This window comes from Mchenga conophoros, linkage group LG14 (genome assembly GCF_057382185.1).
Source record: "Mchenga conophoros isolate Kocher_MC1m ecotype Shallow Benthic linkage group LG14, M_conophoros_male_GT1.1, whole genome shotgun sequence".
NCBI lineage: Eukaryota > Metazoa > Chordata > Actinopteri > Cichliformes > Cichlidae > Mchenga > Mchenga conophoros.
In genome coordinates this window covers 29,441,541-29,458,180 of record NC_140539.1, presented here as the reverse complement: position 1 = coordinate 29,458,180, position 16,640 = coordinate 29,441,541, and the positions used below count along the sequence as shown (strand labels likewise).

General features: G+C 39.7%; 1 long non-coding RNA gene across 1 annotated transcript; it reads right to left on the bottom strand.

Annotated features, from left to right (window-relative positions):
- Positions 1-6,323: 6,323 nt before the first annotated feature.
- LOC146560013 (uncharacterized) lies at positions 6,324-12,407 on the bottom strand. Its single transcript, XR_014888321.1, has 3 exons — positions 12,310-12,407; positions 8,699-8,843; positions 6,324-7,581 (listed from the first exon to the last, which is right to left on the bottom strand). It is a non-coding gene; the product is annotated as an uncharacterized LOC146560013 (long non-coding RNA).
- Between the last annotated feature and the right edge of the window lie 4,233 nt (positions 12,408-16,640).

Below are 16,640 nucleotides of genomic sequence, written 5' to 3'. Positions count from 1 at the left end.
AGCCAACTGAAAATAGATAATGATGTGTTATCTCAGTCACCGAGGCTGTACAGTGTGACGCTACCAGTCATCCAAAGAAACGTCAGCTGGGGTGTCTCACATTTCCATCATGTTCCTTTAGATACAGACACGCACTGCTGTGGTAATATTGGTGCTGTCTTATCAAGTCATATATACGTCTGTAACAGTGTCACACTGACAGGATGTACATGTGAAGGAGGGCACAGCTAATAGTGGTTAGCGTGGGATCTTACAGTGAGGTAGATATCTTTAGTCTGCTAGGAAAACATGAAGATGATCATTCACATCTCAGACCGGTGAAGCATGTGACTTTGGAGGGTCTAATAACACAATGAAGATGTGGATGTTATCTATGCAGACGAGCGATGAGAGTCTGTTAAAACAAATGTATGTTTTTCTGACCATAACCCATCAGCATTTCTTTCTTTCTTTGATTAAACATTATGACAGTTAAGGTTCAGTTTGCGGGAAGCTGCTAGGTTATCTTTCAATCTTTTATTGCAATTGATGTTTATTTTATTTTATAAAAAGATCTGCATAGAATGTCAGAGCGATATTGTGGCTTTGCAGACAGATGACCAATAGCCATGTGATGTTATCAGAGTGCAATTCAGTCACACAACTCTAGAGACCAGTCTGCAGCCATCTAGCGACCACTGGTGATAAGAGGAAAAAAAGAGGATTCTCACTATGTTCTCACTATATCTGCATGGGTGTTCAGCAGGTACTCCTTCCACAATCCAGAGACATGCATGTCTAGCAACGTATCCAGAGTGTAACCTGCCTCCAACCTGCCTGAGACCCTGAAATGGATCAGCGGAAAAAAATGGATGGACCAAGCAATCGTGAGGAGATTAATACAAACCAGTCAGGGAATATACATTTTTTCCTCAGCAACCAGTGATTCCCTGTGATATCCCTGTGTAGGTTTGGTTCATACTTTCATCACTGTATGCATGCAGGCAGGGGTGGAGGACCCAAATGCAGACTCGAAAAAAGGGCAGGTGTGAGCTTTAACAGCTTTATTGCTGGACACAAACTGAACTAAACCGAAAGATACAAACATAAGCTAAACCGGCAAGGGAGACAGAGCACACCGCTTGGTGAGGGTACGACACGACAACGAGCAGGAGCAGACACGGACACTAAATACACACACTCGGTAACCAGGAAGTGGTGCACAGGAGGGAGACCTTCTTCACTTGACCCTTAATTCCTATGCAGTTCTTATAAAGGGTGAAATTAGCAACAGACAAAGATTTTTATTTCTGCTTTAACGTTTGGGAATACCCTTTTCTTTGCAGTTACAGCTGGGATTACTCTTATTCATAAATATGGATAAGTGTTTTTTGTTTTCTTGTTGTCTTTCTACCTCATCTCATCAATTTGTTTTTTCTCTTTTAGCTTCGCATCGGTGGACTCCAGTTAGAATAAATTCAGCCAACCTTCAAAGTTATGGCCTCATAATGATCCATGGCGTAATGCATTTACTCTACCTGGTAACCTTACAAAGAGCCACCCTAACGCACATTAACAAAATGGTGTGTGTGAAAAAAAGAGTATTTGTGTGATTAGGTGAAATCTCTGGATGGATATCCCTAATGCATTTAGCAACTGTTTCATACGGTTTCTAATGTTATTAGAAATAAGAACAGATACATCTTACAGCCACAAAGGAAGAGGACACCCTCTCCCACTCAAACAGGAAATCTACTATATCTCTCTAAAGTAGTGAGAGGGATGCCTTCACATCCTGATCAAACCAGCATGTAATATGTCAAAAAGCGGTGAGAAATTAGGGCGATAAGCACACAATGGCTTTGAGTGGGTATAAATCTGCCAGCTGAGCCTATCGAGACAACTGAAGATGAAGGAGCTGAAGTCAAAGGGAGGGTCATGAACTGTCTTTATGAGCTCTGTGGCGACAGAGGAAATAAAGATAGATGATAGGTAGAAGAAAGTCACTAAGTCCGTCCCCCTCTTATAACACAAAACGTCTCTGCAACAAAGCAAGAAAAGCAGGGCAGAAATATTATAGTAAGTCCCCCCACTCTAAATAAGCAGCTTTGTTTAAACAATAGAAACAAGAGATGTAGCAGGAGGAGTATAAGCTAGTGGTTCGATTTCAGCCTACAGATGGACCCAGTCCTCTGTTAGCACTCCTCTGCTTTGACTGGCAGGAAGGGCAGTGACCTTTGATCTCTGCTGGATTCTTGCAAGGTGGGGGTTTCACCCTGCTGCTGCTGTGCGGCAGTTTGACAACATAAGAAAAAGGTCTTTCATCAGGGGAAACAGCCATATGTCTTACACAACTTCCTCACCCAAAATGGGGAGTACCTCACGTCTTCATCTGTCTCACTCAGGACAGATTTATTTCTCCCTGAGGAAACCACATCACATGTCAGATGCAAATTAGATTTATAAACTGCTGGTCCCATGGCTGCTGACCTAAGATGAATACACTTCACACTAACCTTGTGTCCCTATAATCTGCAGGTTAAACACTGAACATCAGAGTTGGGATTGAGGAGATAATGCCTTGATCTCATAATCCCCACCTGCAATTTTGAAATGAACTTGATTCCAGGTAATCCTGGACATAATGGGGAACTGCAGGGTCATAAAGTATCTGCTATATGTTCATCTAAAAAGTTAATGTTGAAAATAATGAGAGTATTTATTAAAAATTACACTGTTGTTAATCAATTAGGCAGCTTTTCCCCCTCTGAAATTTAACATAGAATTGTTACACAATAATGCATGCCACTTTAGGTTTTTAGCCCATTTTAGCTACTTGTTTTGAGGTTTTTATTTTTTTCATCTTTCAATGCTGTTCAGTCACATCTCTGTTAACCTGTCAACAGCTCTTTGGAAACATCAATCAAATTGAAAGAAACAGAAAAGACACGTTTAATATGGACTTATGTCCAGATGAATGCAGCCACTGTGTACCATTTCAAAGGCTCTGGTTTTACCTTACGATCCTTTAAAAGTGTGTGTCCCGATTCCATTGCAAACTTTTCCAGCCTACCTGGAATCCTGCATTTAGGTCCTCTCTGCAAACCGTAACACTGGAATGGGCTGTATTTGGACAAGAGGGCAGAGCTGATCAGTATTCAGTTGTTTTGGCTATTAAAAAATATATTAAAATTAAAATGTATCCACCAGATAAACACAAATAGAAGAAATGAGGGGTGAAAAACAGAATGGCAAATATGAGCAACTTATCAAGTACAAGGGCGTTTCACCTTAAAGCAGATCACGTTTTCATGTCTATTTTACTATAAATGGGATGACAGTTCCAAATTTAGATCAAGCATTCAATAAAGATTAAATCACAACATCTGCCACTTTATTAATTACATCTTGGTATACTGGGCTGGAGAATTTGGTAAAAATTGACATGATAGCATCACACTGTTGCTGTGGGGGTGCCAAATGTGTTCACAAAGGTGCTCTATTAGTTTGAGATTTGAAAACTGTGGAGGACATCTCAGTGCAATTAACTCGTCAGATTTAAGGAACAGAGTTGATTTGAGCTTTGGGACATGGTGCATTCGACTGGAAGCAGCCGACAGAAGGTGGGTAGACTTTGGCCATAAAGGGATGGACATGCTCAATGACAATATTCTGGTAGGCTACGATGTTTAAGTAATGCTCAGTTGGTACTGTGGACGCCAAAGACAATTTTCCCCACACCATTACATCACCACCTGCAGCCTGAACCGTTGATACAAGGCAGGAAGGATTCATGGTTTTGTGTTGTTTATACCACCCTGAATTCTCACCCTGCTATCCAAATATTGAAGCAGAAATCAAGGCTCATGAGAACAGACAATGTTTTCCAGTCTTCTGTTGTCTAATTATGCTGAGCCCTTGCAAACCGTAGCCTTAGATTCCCATTCCTAGCTGACAGGAGTGGCATCTGGTTTGATTTTCTGTTGCTGAGCTCAGACATTCTCTTCTGCATACCTTGGTTATCTTCTTTTTCTTTCAGCTGTCCAATGTAGGGATCCCCACAGTTGCTCTAAATGGGTCACTGTGATGATCCACTGACGGTCACTTTTTTTTCCTTTTTTCTTTTTTTAACCAATTTTGCATCCCCAAAGACTGCATGTGACTAAAGAAGAATAACCCTGTGCCTAGGTGGAGCTGTTGGGTGAGGTTAAGATAATATTTGAGGGATAATAGTTGTTTTATTTGTTTTCTGCCTCCAAGTTGCCCAAATGACCAGAAATGCAATTAAATTTCCAAAATGTAATGTTAGTTTCATGTTACTCCAGTTTAGTCTAGTGATGTCCTTGCTGAGGATGCCCCTGCCTGAATGACTACAGTGGCAAATGCACTGTGAATTTTATGAAGACTTACATCTGGCAGATCACCTCTCTGTGTGAAGCACCACTTCACATGCTCTTAGGCCAAGTGCACCAGCTGAATAACATCACTGCTCATGGACAGCACACACACACACACACACACACACACATAAAAACCCCTGCTACCATAATGCTATCAACCTAAGAGTTTTTTTTCTCTAACTTGACTTTTTTGCTCTACAGTCTTGTCATTGTGTGCAGTCCTAAATAATTAAGGTAGACACATTTTAGCATGTAGTAAGGCAGTTGCTTTTTTTGCTCAGATACATTTAACCTGAGCATGAAAGCATTGGCGGGAGTCGTGGCCTGTCTATGAATTAAACATTGTACCATTAAAGACCAGAGGGAGCGTTACCTTGCTATCAGTCGATAACCAGCTGGGTCTGCCTGCACAAGAGTCTCAAAACTTTACAGTCACAAGTAGCACTTTAGTTGCATCATCTTAGCAGCTGTGGTATTTATAACCCACTACCATACATCCTAAGGCTGATTTGAACCATTAGGCATTATGAGCAATCTCAGCACTTCTTCCCCCTGATTAACACACAAGATCAGCACTTTTATACCACACACTAACTTTTGGCATACTTTCTTCTCTCTTTGTTCTCACTGAGACTGCCTGACAGAGTTTGCTGTGGTGGAGGTGTCTGTAGCTTTTCCTGGCAGATCCCAATGATGGCAAGAGATCAGTGAGAGAAGTAAACAAGAGCCCAAACCGGAAAGGTTCTGTCAACACCAAGGTAAAGTGTCAATGGTGCTTTCAAAATGGAAAAGAATAAGTGGGCAAAATAGTAGCAATCAAATATTATGATTCATCCATAGCACTGGCAGCCTTACTTTCTGTATTCAGCCCAAATAGAAGATGATATTTTTTCTGGAAATCATTTGAATAAACATTTGACTGAACCAGAGAATCTGTCAAAGCCCCTGTCACAGATTTTCACTTGAAAAAAGGCAAACTCCCATTCAAAAACTATTTCATGACTTTAAAATGTATCAGAAATATGTGCTGGATAATGAAGACTGCCCTGTATTTGAACCAGTACTCATTTATTTATTCATGGAATTTTTTTTTGTAAAGATGCCTTTCTTTTGAGGTGTGTGCATCTGTCACCAGGGAATCTTAAGCCTGTATTTGTGTCACTCTGTGCCTCGGAGATAAGCAGGCTGTTGAAAGAGTCAGTGCATCCAGAGTGTCGTGAGGGAAGTCCTCTGGCATATACAGGAAGCATGTAAACTGAGCCTCTGCACAAACAGGAAGTTGGTGATGGATTGCAGGTTTTGCTATAGCAGAAAGAGGAAAAGCTCGAGAGTTCTTCAACTGCTTCAGCACATGGACGAGTTATCAGAAAGAAGTTAAGCAATGCAGAGAAAATTGTATTGATGGTTGACTGTAACTGACATTGTTGCTGACATTGTAACTGACATTGTGCTCAACAGCCACAGCACCTATTTTCTCTGAAGAACTAAGATTAAAAATAAAATTATTAATCAGTAGCAAGTAATATTTTATTAACATAATATGGTCCTAAAGAGCATTGCATTTACAAAAAGATGATGACAAGAAAGCATAGTGGAACTTACTTTTTAGAGAATAACTCACTATTCTTAACTAAACTGGAAAAATCCAAAATATCTCCCAAAAGAAAAATGTATTAACTGAAGGCTGTCTAGTTAGCTAGCTAATATATATCACACACTTTTAGCTGGCCAACAGGTTCACTGACAAGTAACCTGAAATTAGAGAAATTATAGCATTTTTTTTTCTGTATTTCCGAATTACTAATGAATAATATGATGATGTATGGCTTACTCCCACAGTTTATTAATGTTAACCAGGCTTACAAGCATTAGCCAAAATGCTAATGTTGAAGCTTCTACTTCTATATTATCTACTAGTTTTGGGTCAAACCAAGAATCAGGCTAACCACTGCACCAATGTCCAATTGATGTTTTGCAGTTTTTGGTGCTGCACCATCTAATAGCCACCGGTGGTTAGATCACACCAAATGAAGATGACAACTCTAAAGCATAACATGAGAAGCCCATTCTTGCTCTGTAGTATCAACAAAGTAAAAAAAAAATGATGGAAAAAATAAACAGCGGAATAAACAATGTAAGTTCAATGAGAAAAAAATAGTTTGGAAGAATTAAGCATGATTTATTGATATAGAAAAATAATGTAATTGATGATTAGACTCCGATGACCCATCATAGTAGAACAGAACAGTGATAATATATAAGAAAAGACTCCCTGGAGTCTAGATGATGGTGTTGGTGGTGAAGCTGACGACTGAGGCCTGGATGAGGCCTGTGTTCCCTCTGTCTGTCCATGGTGTTATTGTGTCTGCTCATGAGTCTGCCTGTCAAGTTCAGTGTCCTGTCTGGTTCTCTGTGTCTGTTAGTTTCCTGTTTTATTCTGAAAGTTCTTGTCTCATGTCAGTGTGTTCAGTTTTACCTCTCCCCTGTCTCCCTCCTGTGGCCCATTCCCTGATTACTCCCCGTGTATTTAAGCCCTGTGTTTTCCTGTGCTCTCTGTCGTGTCGTCTGTTTAATTCCATGTAGTCAGCATTATTCCATGTTTCTTAGTGTCGCTCTGCTCCTCGTTTCATGTCCTCCCTTTTGCATTAGTTTTCCCAGTTTAGGTTTATGTTCGGTTCTGCTCACACCTTGGTTTTGTGCACTGTAAATAAACCCACTTGCACCTCCGCCATTGTCTGCTATTGGATCCTCCTTTCTCACCCTTCACACGACTGCCGCCCCAGCCATGACAGGTATATGCCTTGCAAACATACAGGAAAGCGATTATTGCCTGACTTCAATTGTTTGGGAGCTGTGAAGTCTTCAAGTCACTTAAAATAAACATACACATATGTCTTTGACTCTGAGAATCCTTATGGACCTGCCAGGACACTGTAGCATGATTCTTAACTACAGAAACTCTGCAGAACTTTACAACAATCCATAGACGTAACTGACAATGACGTGACAGAGTTACTTTTCAGAAACTATGAAAAATTGTAAGATGTAGCAATTGGGAAGATTTATAAGTAGACGAAGAATGTACTGTAATCTCGGCTAACATCTAGCAGCCTTGGTGGTCTGCGGGTCGAGATCCCCCTGCTCAGCAGCAGAGACAGGTGCTGCCAGACTTTCTGTTCTGCTGCAGGCGGTCATCTTCAACCTAAAGCAAAAGAGAGATATTGCATCTAAGTGTCAGGATAAAAGGCAAATAGTCTGAGGTTAAAGTTAGATTTTACAATGTCTTAGTCAGCTGGTAAACCAAAGAGCTTGTAAGATTATTGAATACTGATAGAAAATGTAGATGTAATCCCCTTGTCTAAACACTTTAGTGGACTTTTTAGCCCTTTTGCAGTCACTAAAAAGAGGGAGGGAAAAGAGGTTTGATTGCAGCTTGCTGTTTTATCCATATGTAGTTCTATATTTTGCAACAATGAAGACCTAAAAAACCAAAAACAAATAATGACATAAATTTAATTTGTCATAAATAAATTTAAACTTATGTTCATTTAATTGGCAATATAAGCCAGCTGAACTTCATTATTGATGTAATACTGTATGTGCACCAAATGTCTGCTTTCAGTTTCAAACATTTTCTTGTTTGCATTTAGTTCAGGATGTAATTAACCCTCTCAAGGCAGGCGTTGCCGATTTGCAACAGTTAAAAACTAACAACCTGATTACCCCACATACATAATTTATGAGGTTTTTTTTACTCAGAAGTACCACTGCAGGACTTGGTTGTGCATTAGCAACAAAAAGTTTAATTTGAGCCTGAGAGGGTTAAATCTATTTGCGACAGGCCTTCTTCTCCTGAAAAGAGAACTGGACACTGAAATAAAAAGCTAATGCTGTCTTTTTTTTTTTTTTTTTACTGCCAGTGTATGAAAAAGGGAGCAAGAGCTTCATGAGCTCTGTTTCTGTGGATCAAAAGGAGAGCCAAACTGGTGAGGAGACAAACAGAAAGCCTGGAGGTTGCTGGAGGCACTTGATAACAGCTGAGCGTTAATCCTCTTCAATGTTAAAAGCAAGCATTGTATTTGTACAGTTTCCTTTATCTCCTGACATTTATTGTATTCAAGTATTTCCCCTTTTTGTATCAGAAATATGTGTGGAAACATCTAGAGCAGAGACAAGTCTGTTGTTCTGGCACACACCTGTGTGGAATGTCTTTTTTAACCAGAGTCAGAGAGTTCATGGGTCAAATTTTACTTTTTGCTTGTGTGTCTGGTGTCACATTCCTGTGAAGCAAATATAGTTGACACAAATCATTAACTTACCTTCTTGCCACTTTTCTTTCGCAGCTGCAGAGTTTCAGAAATAGCAGTCCAGTTCTCAGCTGACACGCTGACACATCTCAGGACCTTTAACATCCCACTTGTTTGACATAAGTGTGACTATTCATCCCAGGAGAGTAAAATTAATCTATGATTGAAAAATGTGGGAAAGACACAAACACTGAAGTTATTATTCATTAAACTCCTCTCAGATTTCTTTTCTGTTCTACTCTATGCAGGGAATTGTATCTGAGAACCAAGTATTGTATGGGTCTTGAGCCACGCCTCCTTTGTTTTATTTGGCACATGAGTAGCCTGAATTCTCTAAGACAATCAGATATTTCCTAGATAGCATTACACATTTCTGTGTTCATACTTGATCAATTTTGACAAGATTCCAAACACTCCTGGCTGAAATGCTGACCCAAACCATGACAGAGCCTCCAAAGATTGTTGTAGAAACTCACTCTTGTACCTCTCTTCAGGGTTTGACTATAATCTGGCATACCAGGCGTTGGCCACATGTGGAGCGATTAGTTAATATAACGTTTTGTTTTGTTGTTGTTTTTTTGTTGATTTAAATGTTTTGAGTTAGGTGCCTTTTTGTGTTTGATTCACAAGTTAGTGTTAAATGGTTCCCATCCATCCATGGTCTTCCGCTTATCCAACAAACAAATGAACAAAACGAACAAAACAGTCTCTGAAAATCGTCATTTACACAGACTGGACAAAATGAGTGAAAAAGCAGCCAATGTCCAAAGAAAAACTTTCAAACACCTTTAGAAAGCTTGAAGATGTATTACTCAAGACAATTTTAACAATTTACAAGTCTGGCTCCTTAGAAGCAAAATATGAAGAAATGATGGGTAGTTCAAGACTTTTGCTCATTACTGTATATGTAATGCTATAAATGTAAAAAGTGGAATAATTCCAAATGAAGAACCCCCCAAAAGTTGATTCTGTTCATCTGGATGTAGCGTTTTCAGGGGGAGAAACACTTCATCACTCATCCAAGTGACTACTTTGGTCTCACTTGACTACAGGTTTCCACAACCTTATAAAGAGTAGAGGCTCTTTATAAGGTTTATATGGGAGGATCAGGAGATGATGCATAAAGCGTACATTTGACTGAAACTAGCACCACTGGTAAACAATGGACTTTGAGGTCTAAAGAATGTGATGGCGATGTGTACAAAACTTGATAGCAAAGCTGATCCATGACACAACAGCAAGACCACTGATAACAAGATAACACTTGACTTTTATTATAATATAATATTATAATATACTATAATATTTTGTATGTACAATAAACCTAAAAACTCTGGGTATTTAAACCAGGTACATTAAAAGTCTACTGCTGACAGAGTCTATGTGCATTTAGATTTTAAGCCAACAAAGATATTGTTGGCTGTATAAAATACAAATAAAAGAGTGCTAGCATCACCTAAAACAATTTTGCAACCTGATGCCACCAGTATCCAAGGAAACAGTATTTGTCAAACATTGCTGCCTCAAAAGTCCACCATCCTATTACAGTGAGTGACATTATAATGACTTTGTGAATGTCTGTGGTGCCATGGAGGCAGATGCACAGCCATACCGTCTCTGACACAGACCAGGATATATGCGCATGCCTCTACTGTCGCCCTGTAATCAGCATCCTGGCTGCTGGAGATAAGGCACACAATGTCTCCGTGAGGTTGCAGCTGGCTTTTTTCCAGGGGACTTCAGGGCAGCAACACTGTGAACACCTCGGCCAGCCCACAAACGGTCCCTCGTTTATCACCCAACTAACACATACCACTCCCTTGAACACCTCATCGTCATATACTCACCTTTTAGTGTAAGTCAGGTATTCAGGTCTTGTGGAGAAACTCAGATGATACAAAATAGATTTGACTAATTCACATTTGAATCTTAATGTTTCTGCAGTACTGATGGAATAGAAAGCAATTGGGAAATGCTTCAGGAATCAGCTGTGAAAGTCCATTGTTTCAAAAATAAAGCCAATAAACAAATGGTTGAAGCTTTCAGGTGAGTATAATGACAGAAAGCTGAAAAGTTAAAATGGCACTTAAAGTTGTAAACAGTTAACCAGTATAAACTTATAATATCATGTCCAAGGTAGACTCCACTATGATAGCTGGGATAGGCTCCAGCCATTCACCCCCAGAATCAAATAAGAAGTTATCAAAATAATGGAATACACTTATTTAAAAAGGTTTACAGTTGAAAAAGCTTAAGATGCTGGATTTACATATGGGATTGCTTGTAGTGATAACTGTAAAAAACATTAAGAAAAGGTAGGTCATGGACAGAATTAAAAGGAAAAGGTAACACATTTAAGCAACAGATTTACAGAAAGTTATAAATAAAAGACTAAAACAAACATCTAAAAGAAAAATAACTGAAAATGTATTTAATGCACAGTTGAAATGATTATTAGAACAGCATAAAGCTATAAGTAGTGGATTCTTTCGGTTTGCTTTTTTGCTTGTGTGTGTGTTTGTTTGTTTGTTTGTTTGTTTTTACATTAAATAGGCTAATTGTAGCTAAAAGTAATACAACTTAAAATTGAAAAGTTGCTTTATGCTTTAGCACACATCTAACATTTATAGATTAACTGACATATAATGATGTGATCTATGTAATGAATATCTTTAAAACATGTGGACTGAATTAAAGATGATTTCATATGTTTGTAGGAGTGAAATAACAAAGTCTCCAGGAAAGTCCTGCCACACTCTTACCAATAACTGGCTGACATGGGAGGGTCGGGAGATGATGCAGCTCGCCTGGACCTTTCAGACTATAAAAGCCAGCCCAGATAAACAAGTGGAGGGCTGTCAGAGGTTCTGGGTTCAAATCCCGGACAAGACCCCATTTGTCTTACACAGTGGTTCAGGGTATGTGAACACAAAATGTTAACTTGAATAAAAGATCATTTATTAAACAAACTATAAACACCAATGAAAGTTACCAGGTGGAGCAGTGGAAATATAGGCTAACTGATATTGATTGTTAATTTCCCTCTTTGCTTCAATTTTTGGACAAGCTCTTAATCGACTTTTACATTTTAAGTGGTTTTTTAAGTGTAAGAAAACTTTTCACGAATTACAAATTTGCACGCCAACGCAGGACAAGAAGAAACATTTTGGAAACAATAAAAACGTGCAATCATAAGCTTTATAATTATTATTTAGGACATTTTGTGAGTTTTTATCTGAAATAGATCATAGCTTGTTTTTTTTAAAGCAGCGAGACCAAGAAAAATGCTTGTGGAAATACAAAGCAGATGTCCTAACAGTTTTTTAAACAGAATCTTTGCATTTCAAAGGCTGCTAAATTAAAATAATTATGTAGAAATAGTTCAGCCTATCTTTTTGAGCTTAATGGTAACTCTGCAAAGAATCTCTCAGTGCCTCCAAATAGTCTTTTGCTTATAGCCTGGATAATCAGTTTAATAACTTCCTTTCTTCTTTGATTGCTGTTGGAATATTAACTCAATGAGGGCTCTTAGAAAAACAAAGCCTCACTCCTCAGATTCATTTGAACAACGGTGCTGTACTATAAATCAGATCCCAAACCCCTTAGTCAGGGAAAATACTCACCATGTGGAAGTTGTACTACGTTGCATCAGCCAAGAGTGGAAAAAATGTTTTTAATATGCAGAAAGTGCTCTGTATGTCTGTGTGAGCCAAATGCAGCTCTTCAGCCAAAGCTCCATCTTTACAAGCCCACAGACACAATCGCACTGGAACATGTGGTTTTGATCAGCTCACGTGCAAGGCTGGGGCCAGTTAAAGCTTTAGTACACAATGATCACTCACTATGCCGCAGCAATGAGAACCACATGCTAGTGTAAACCCAAATACCCTGATCACAGTCCCTGTTTTCTGTCATGTCTTGTCCTTTGGGAACCCCGTTCCCAAGCTTGCAAACAATGGCTCTGTATTCATTCAACTTTTTTAGGCTGTTGTGAGACTATAAAGCCCCTCCCAAACATGTTTTTTTGACATTAAATAACTACAGATAGTTTAAGGAGATGACACAGAGTGCACGCATTGGTGGGGAAAAACAGGCTTAATATGCTTGAGTTTATATTTTCACACCTGTAATACGAGATCAGACATGTTGAAGCCAGCTGTCTGCAGACTGGCTCTGCAACCTTTGCTGCTCACGCAACAAACATGAAAAAAAAAAAAAAAACACTGCTCACCTGTGTATTAGATTGATGGTGCTCTGTTTCTGTTGTATGTAGGACTGATCCAAATATGTTTAAATTAGTTTAACAACTGGAATTTCATGTTGTCAAAGATAATTTTGGTTCCTGTACAGCTATGGTTAGAGCTTGGTTCACATTGCATTAAGCCAGTGTTGTTGTCACTAGTGGGTGTATTCCAACATCAGGGCTGCTATTTATCACCAATTCTGTTCATAATTTTTGATGGATGATACGGTGCTGCGGTTGGCTTCATCGAGCAGTGACCTCGGGCTTGCACTGTGGCGATTGGCAGTCAAGTGATAACTTAGCACCTCCAAGTCTGAAACCATGGTTCCAAGCTAGAAAAGGGCTTTACAGGAGTTATTTCCTCAAGTGAAGTTCAGGTATTTGGGGGAAAGATAGAGTTTAAGAATGACAGACGGCCTGGTGTAATGCAGACAGTCTGCAGTGGTAAAGACAGAGCTGAGCAGAAATACTAGGTTTTACTGGTCAGTCCACATGCTCGCACTTATCTATGGCCACTAGCTGTTGGTAGTAGTAGGGTGGTTACCAATAAGCTTCCTTGGAAGGGTATCTTGGCTCTCTCTTAGAGAAAGCACGAGGAGCTTGTTCATCTGGGAGTGGTTCCAAGTAGAACTGCTGCTATTCCACATCCAAAGGAGCCAGCTAATGTGGTACAACCATCTGAACAGGAGGCTTCTTAGGTGAGATATTTTGAGCATGTCCAACTGGGTGGAAACCACGAGGCAGCCCAGGACACACTACAGAGATTATATCTTTCAGTGGCTCTTCTTCTGACCTGGACTTTAATGGATGGATGGATCGATGATGTTTAATATAACCATCAACTTTTATACAAAATATAAAAGTATTCACTTGAAGCCAATTTTGGCTAGTTGGCTAATATATGTCTAAATCACCCCTCTTTTAGCTCTGCTTTTAGTCTCTCGCTGGTCTTGAGGGAAATGTTTACCAGCTAATTGCTAACTGTGTGTGTCTGTAGTTATTTTCAGGGCTTTTTCACAGAAGCACAGTTATCCAAAGTGATAATATACCATGCTATAGCAAAATAAAATACTATAATATTGTCTCTGGATGGCTTAAAAATGACCTGAAATTCAAGGGACTGGCATGGTTGTGTGCTGGTCCTACAAAGAGCTTTGGAGAACATCTTCTACATACCATAACTCTATTGTGAACAGGGAGCAGAGGGAAAATATATAGAACAACCAGTTGGTCCATTCATGTAGGCTCTGACATAAAGAAGAAGTAAACACAAGCATTAAAACAATGCAAACTTTCCTCATCAGAGGCTATCTTTGCTTCTTACTCATCTTTTGTGGATGTTTTTGCCATGAATTTCAAATCTTAGTAATGCGGACGGTATCTGCAGATGGGTGTAAAAATGCAAACTGCTTTAATTTTCATTTAAGAAAGTGTAGATTAAGTTATTTAAGTTCTTCTTGAAATTGCAACGTTTCCAAAGGTAGCAAACACACATTAATGTTGTGGAAAAAAGTGTGCAAATTATAGACTATATTTACATGATGGAACAGATTAGTCACTGCAACAAGAGATGTCACAGCTTCTGCGCCTATTCATTCTTTCTTTAATCAGCATGAATGGATGTTGATCATAATCATATAAAAACACCAATCACATATTTATATTTGTCTGCTTTGGACCTAACACGCTGTGTTATTTAATTAGATATATAACAATGCTCCTTACTGTGTAACAGTAAAAGCATTGATTGACAGAATATCTTATCAATGACAGGAATAGTGTTAAACAAAAGTGTGAGAAACTGGTGAAAATAAGCATTTGGCATGCTTTCTTTTTAATACAACTCAAAAATTATAATGTTTATTCCAAAATACTGCCACTATTTAAGTCTCTTGCCTCGGCTGACTCAATAAACCCTACCACTGACCATCCTGCTAGGATGTACTTGCAAAATTACTCCATTTGTCCTCATCCTTGCCTGTGATGTCTGCAAGCTGGTAACAACATATCATTTGTGTCACTCCAGGGTTTGGTGTCATGACGCTGTGTCCACTGACCAGCGGGCTGTTAAAAGGACACTTTGTGCCCTTGTTAAGTGTCTACTTTAGGGGGAAAAACCTTCGAAATCCCCAACTCAGTAGCTGTCCCATTCAACAGAAAACTCACCAAGGCTCAGTGCAATGATTTACATTTCCCCTGTGTAATAGAAAGTGGCAAAGCAGACAGGTCGTAACCCTGAACCGGTGTCAGTCAAGCCACATGCATGTGTCTTTATCTCTCTACTTCTCACTGCTTCTTTTGCATTCTTGCTCCTGACCCGACAGAAATTCATGCCTCTTCATCTCTAAAAGAACAGGTGACAACCAAGAATACTTTCACTCTGTTGACAGGCTGCATACCATTGTGAGAAGAGAATATAGTGATGACATGACACATTTTTAGCCACCTAGTAGAAGGAAGACATTACAGAATATGTTGAGTCTCTCAACCCAAAGAGGTCAGTGGGCATGTTCAGAGGATATTATTCTTCTCACAAAGCAGCAGGAGCTATAGCTCAAGGGCTCAATGCCATTTCTGCTCCAGCTACAATAGAGCAACCTTTAAAAAAAAACTTTTTGCAATGTCCCATGTGACCCTTTGCTGTTATTTCTGTCTAGTCTCCCAAACGCCAGCATGGATAATGCTTAATCCACGTCATCATTTTTCCCCTAGATTAAACTGAGGGGTGGGAGTATTGTGTTAGGGAGCCCTCTCCACTGTGCTGAGACCCAGGCAGGCTGAGCAGGCCGCTGGGAGTAGGACTAAAGCAACAGGCCTGTGGTGTGTCTCCAGGGCTGTGCTGGGAGAGCCTGAGTGTGGAGGTCATCAGGGCTACTGCAGCTGATGTGTTCTGACAGTGTTGTGGTAAATCCGCTCTGCCGTAAGAGGTACATAGGAAACATGGTGGTTCACACGGGGAGCTCTTTCTCCATCCACAGCTCTGCCTCAGTGGGATGCATCACCTTTGTGTGTTTATGTGTGTGCGTGTGGCCACATTTCAACCACACGGATCTCTTCTCTCAGCTCCCACAACATTTTCCCACTCTGGTGCTGATGAAATTTCCCCCGCAGTGGTGGAAACCAACCCAGGAATTATAATTTGGAGTATTTTTTTTTCTTAGATGTTTCCATTTTATGTGACTTTATGCTCAACATTTCAGTTTAAGAGCTTATGTTAAAAATCTAGCAGTGTTTCTCTAAATGCAAGAATGCTCAAATGCTGATTCATCCATCCATCCATTGCCTGAACCACCTCTGTTAATGGGGAGGAGTAGTGGCATCATTCCAAGATCCTAACAAATTACTGAATTCCTCACTCTATCTCTAAGAGAGAGACGCCCTTTCAAAGAATCTCATCTCTCTGCCGCTTATATCTCATTCTTCCAGTCACTACCCAGAACTTGTGACCCTGGGTGAGGGTAGGAACATAGATCGATCCAGTGCAATCATTGCAGACATGACACCAACCGATAAATCCATGTCAATCTCCGACTCAAAACCCTGGGAATCTTAAACTCCTCCACTGCAACTCAACCCTGACCTGAGGTGGAATCTCCATCCTTTTCCAACTCAAAACTATGGCCTCAGACTTGGAGGTTAGAACGCTACATAAAATGCAGAAAAGCAACAGGAAAATCATATAGTCATCGCCATCTAATACGTATCATCTAA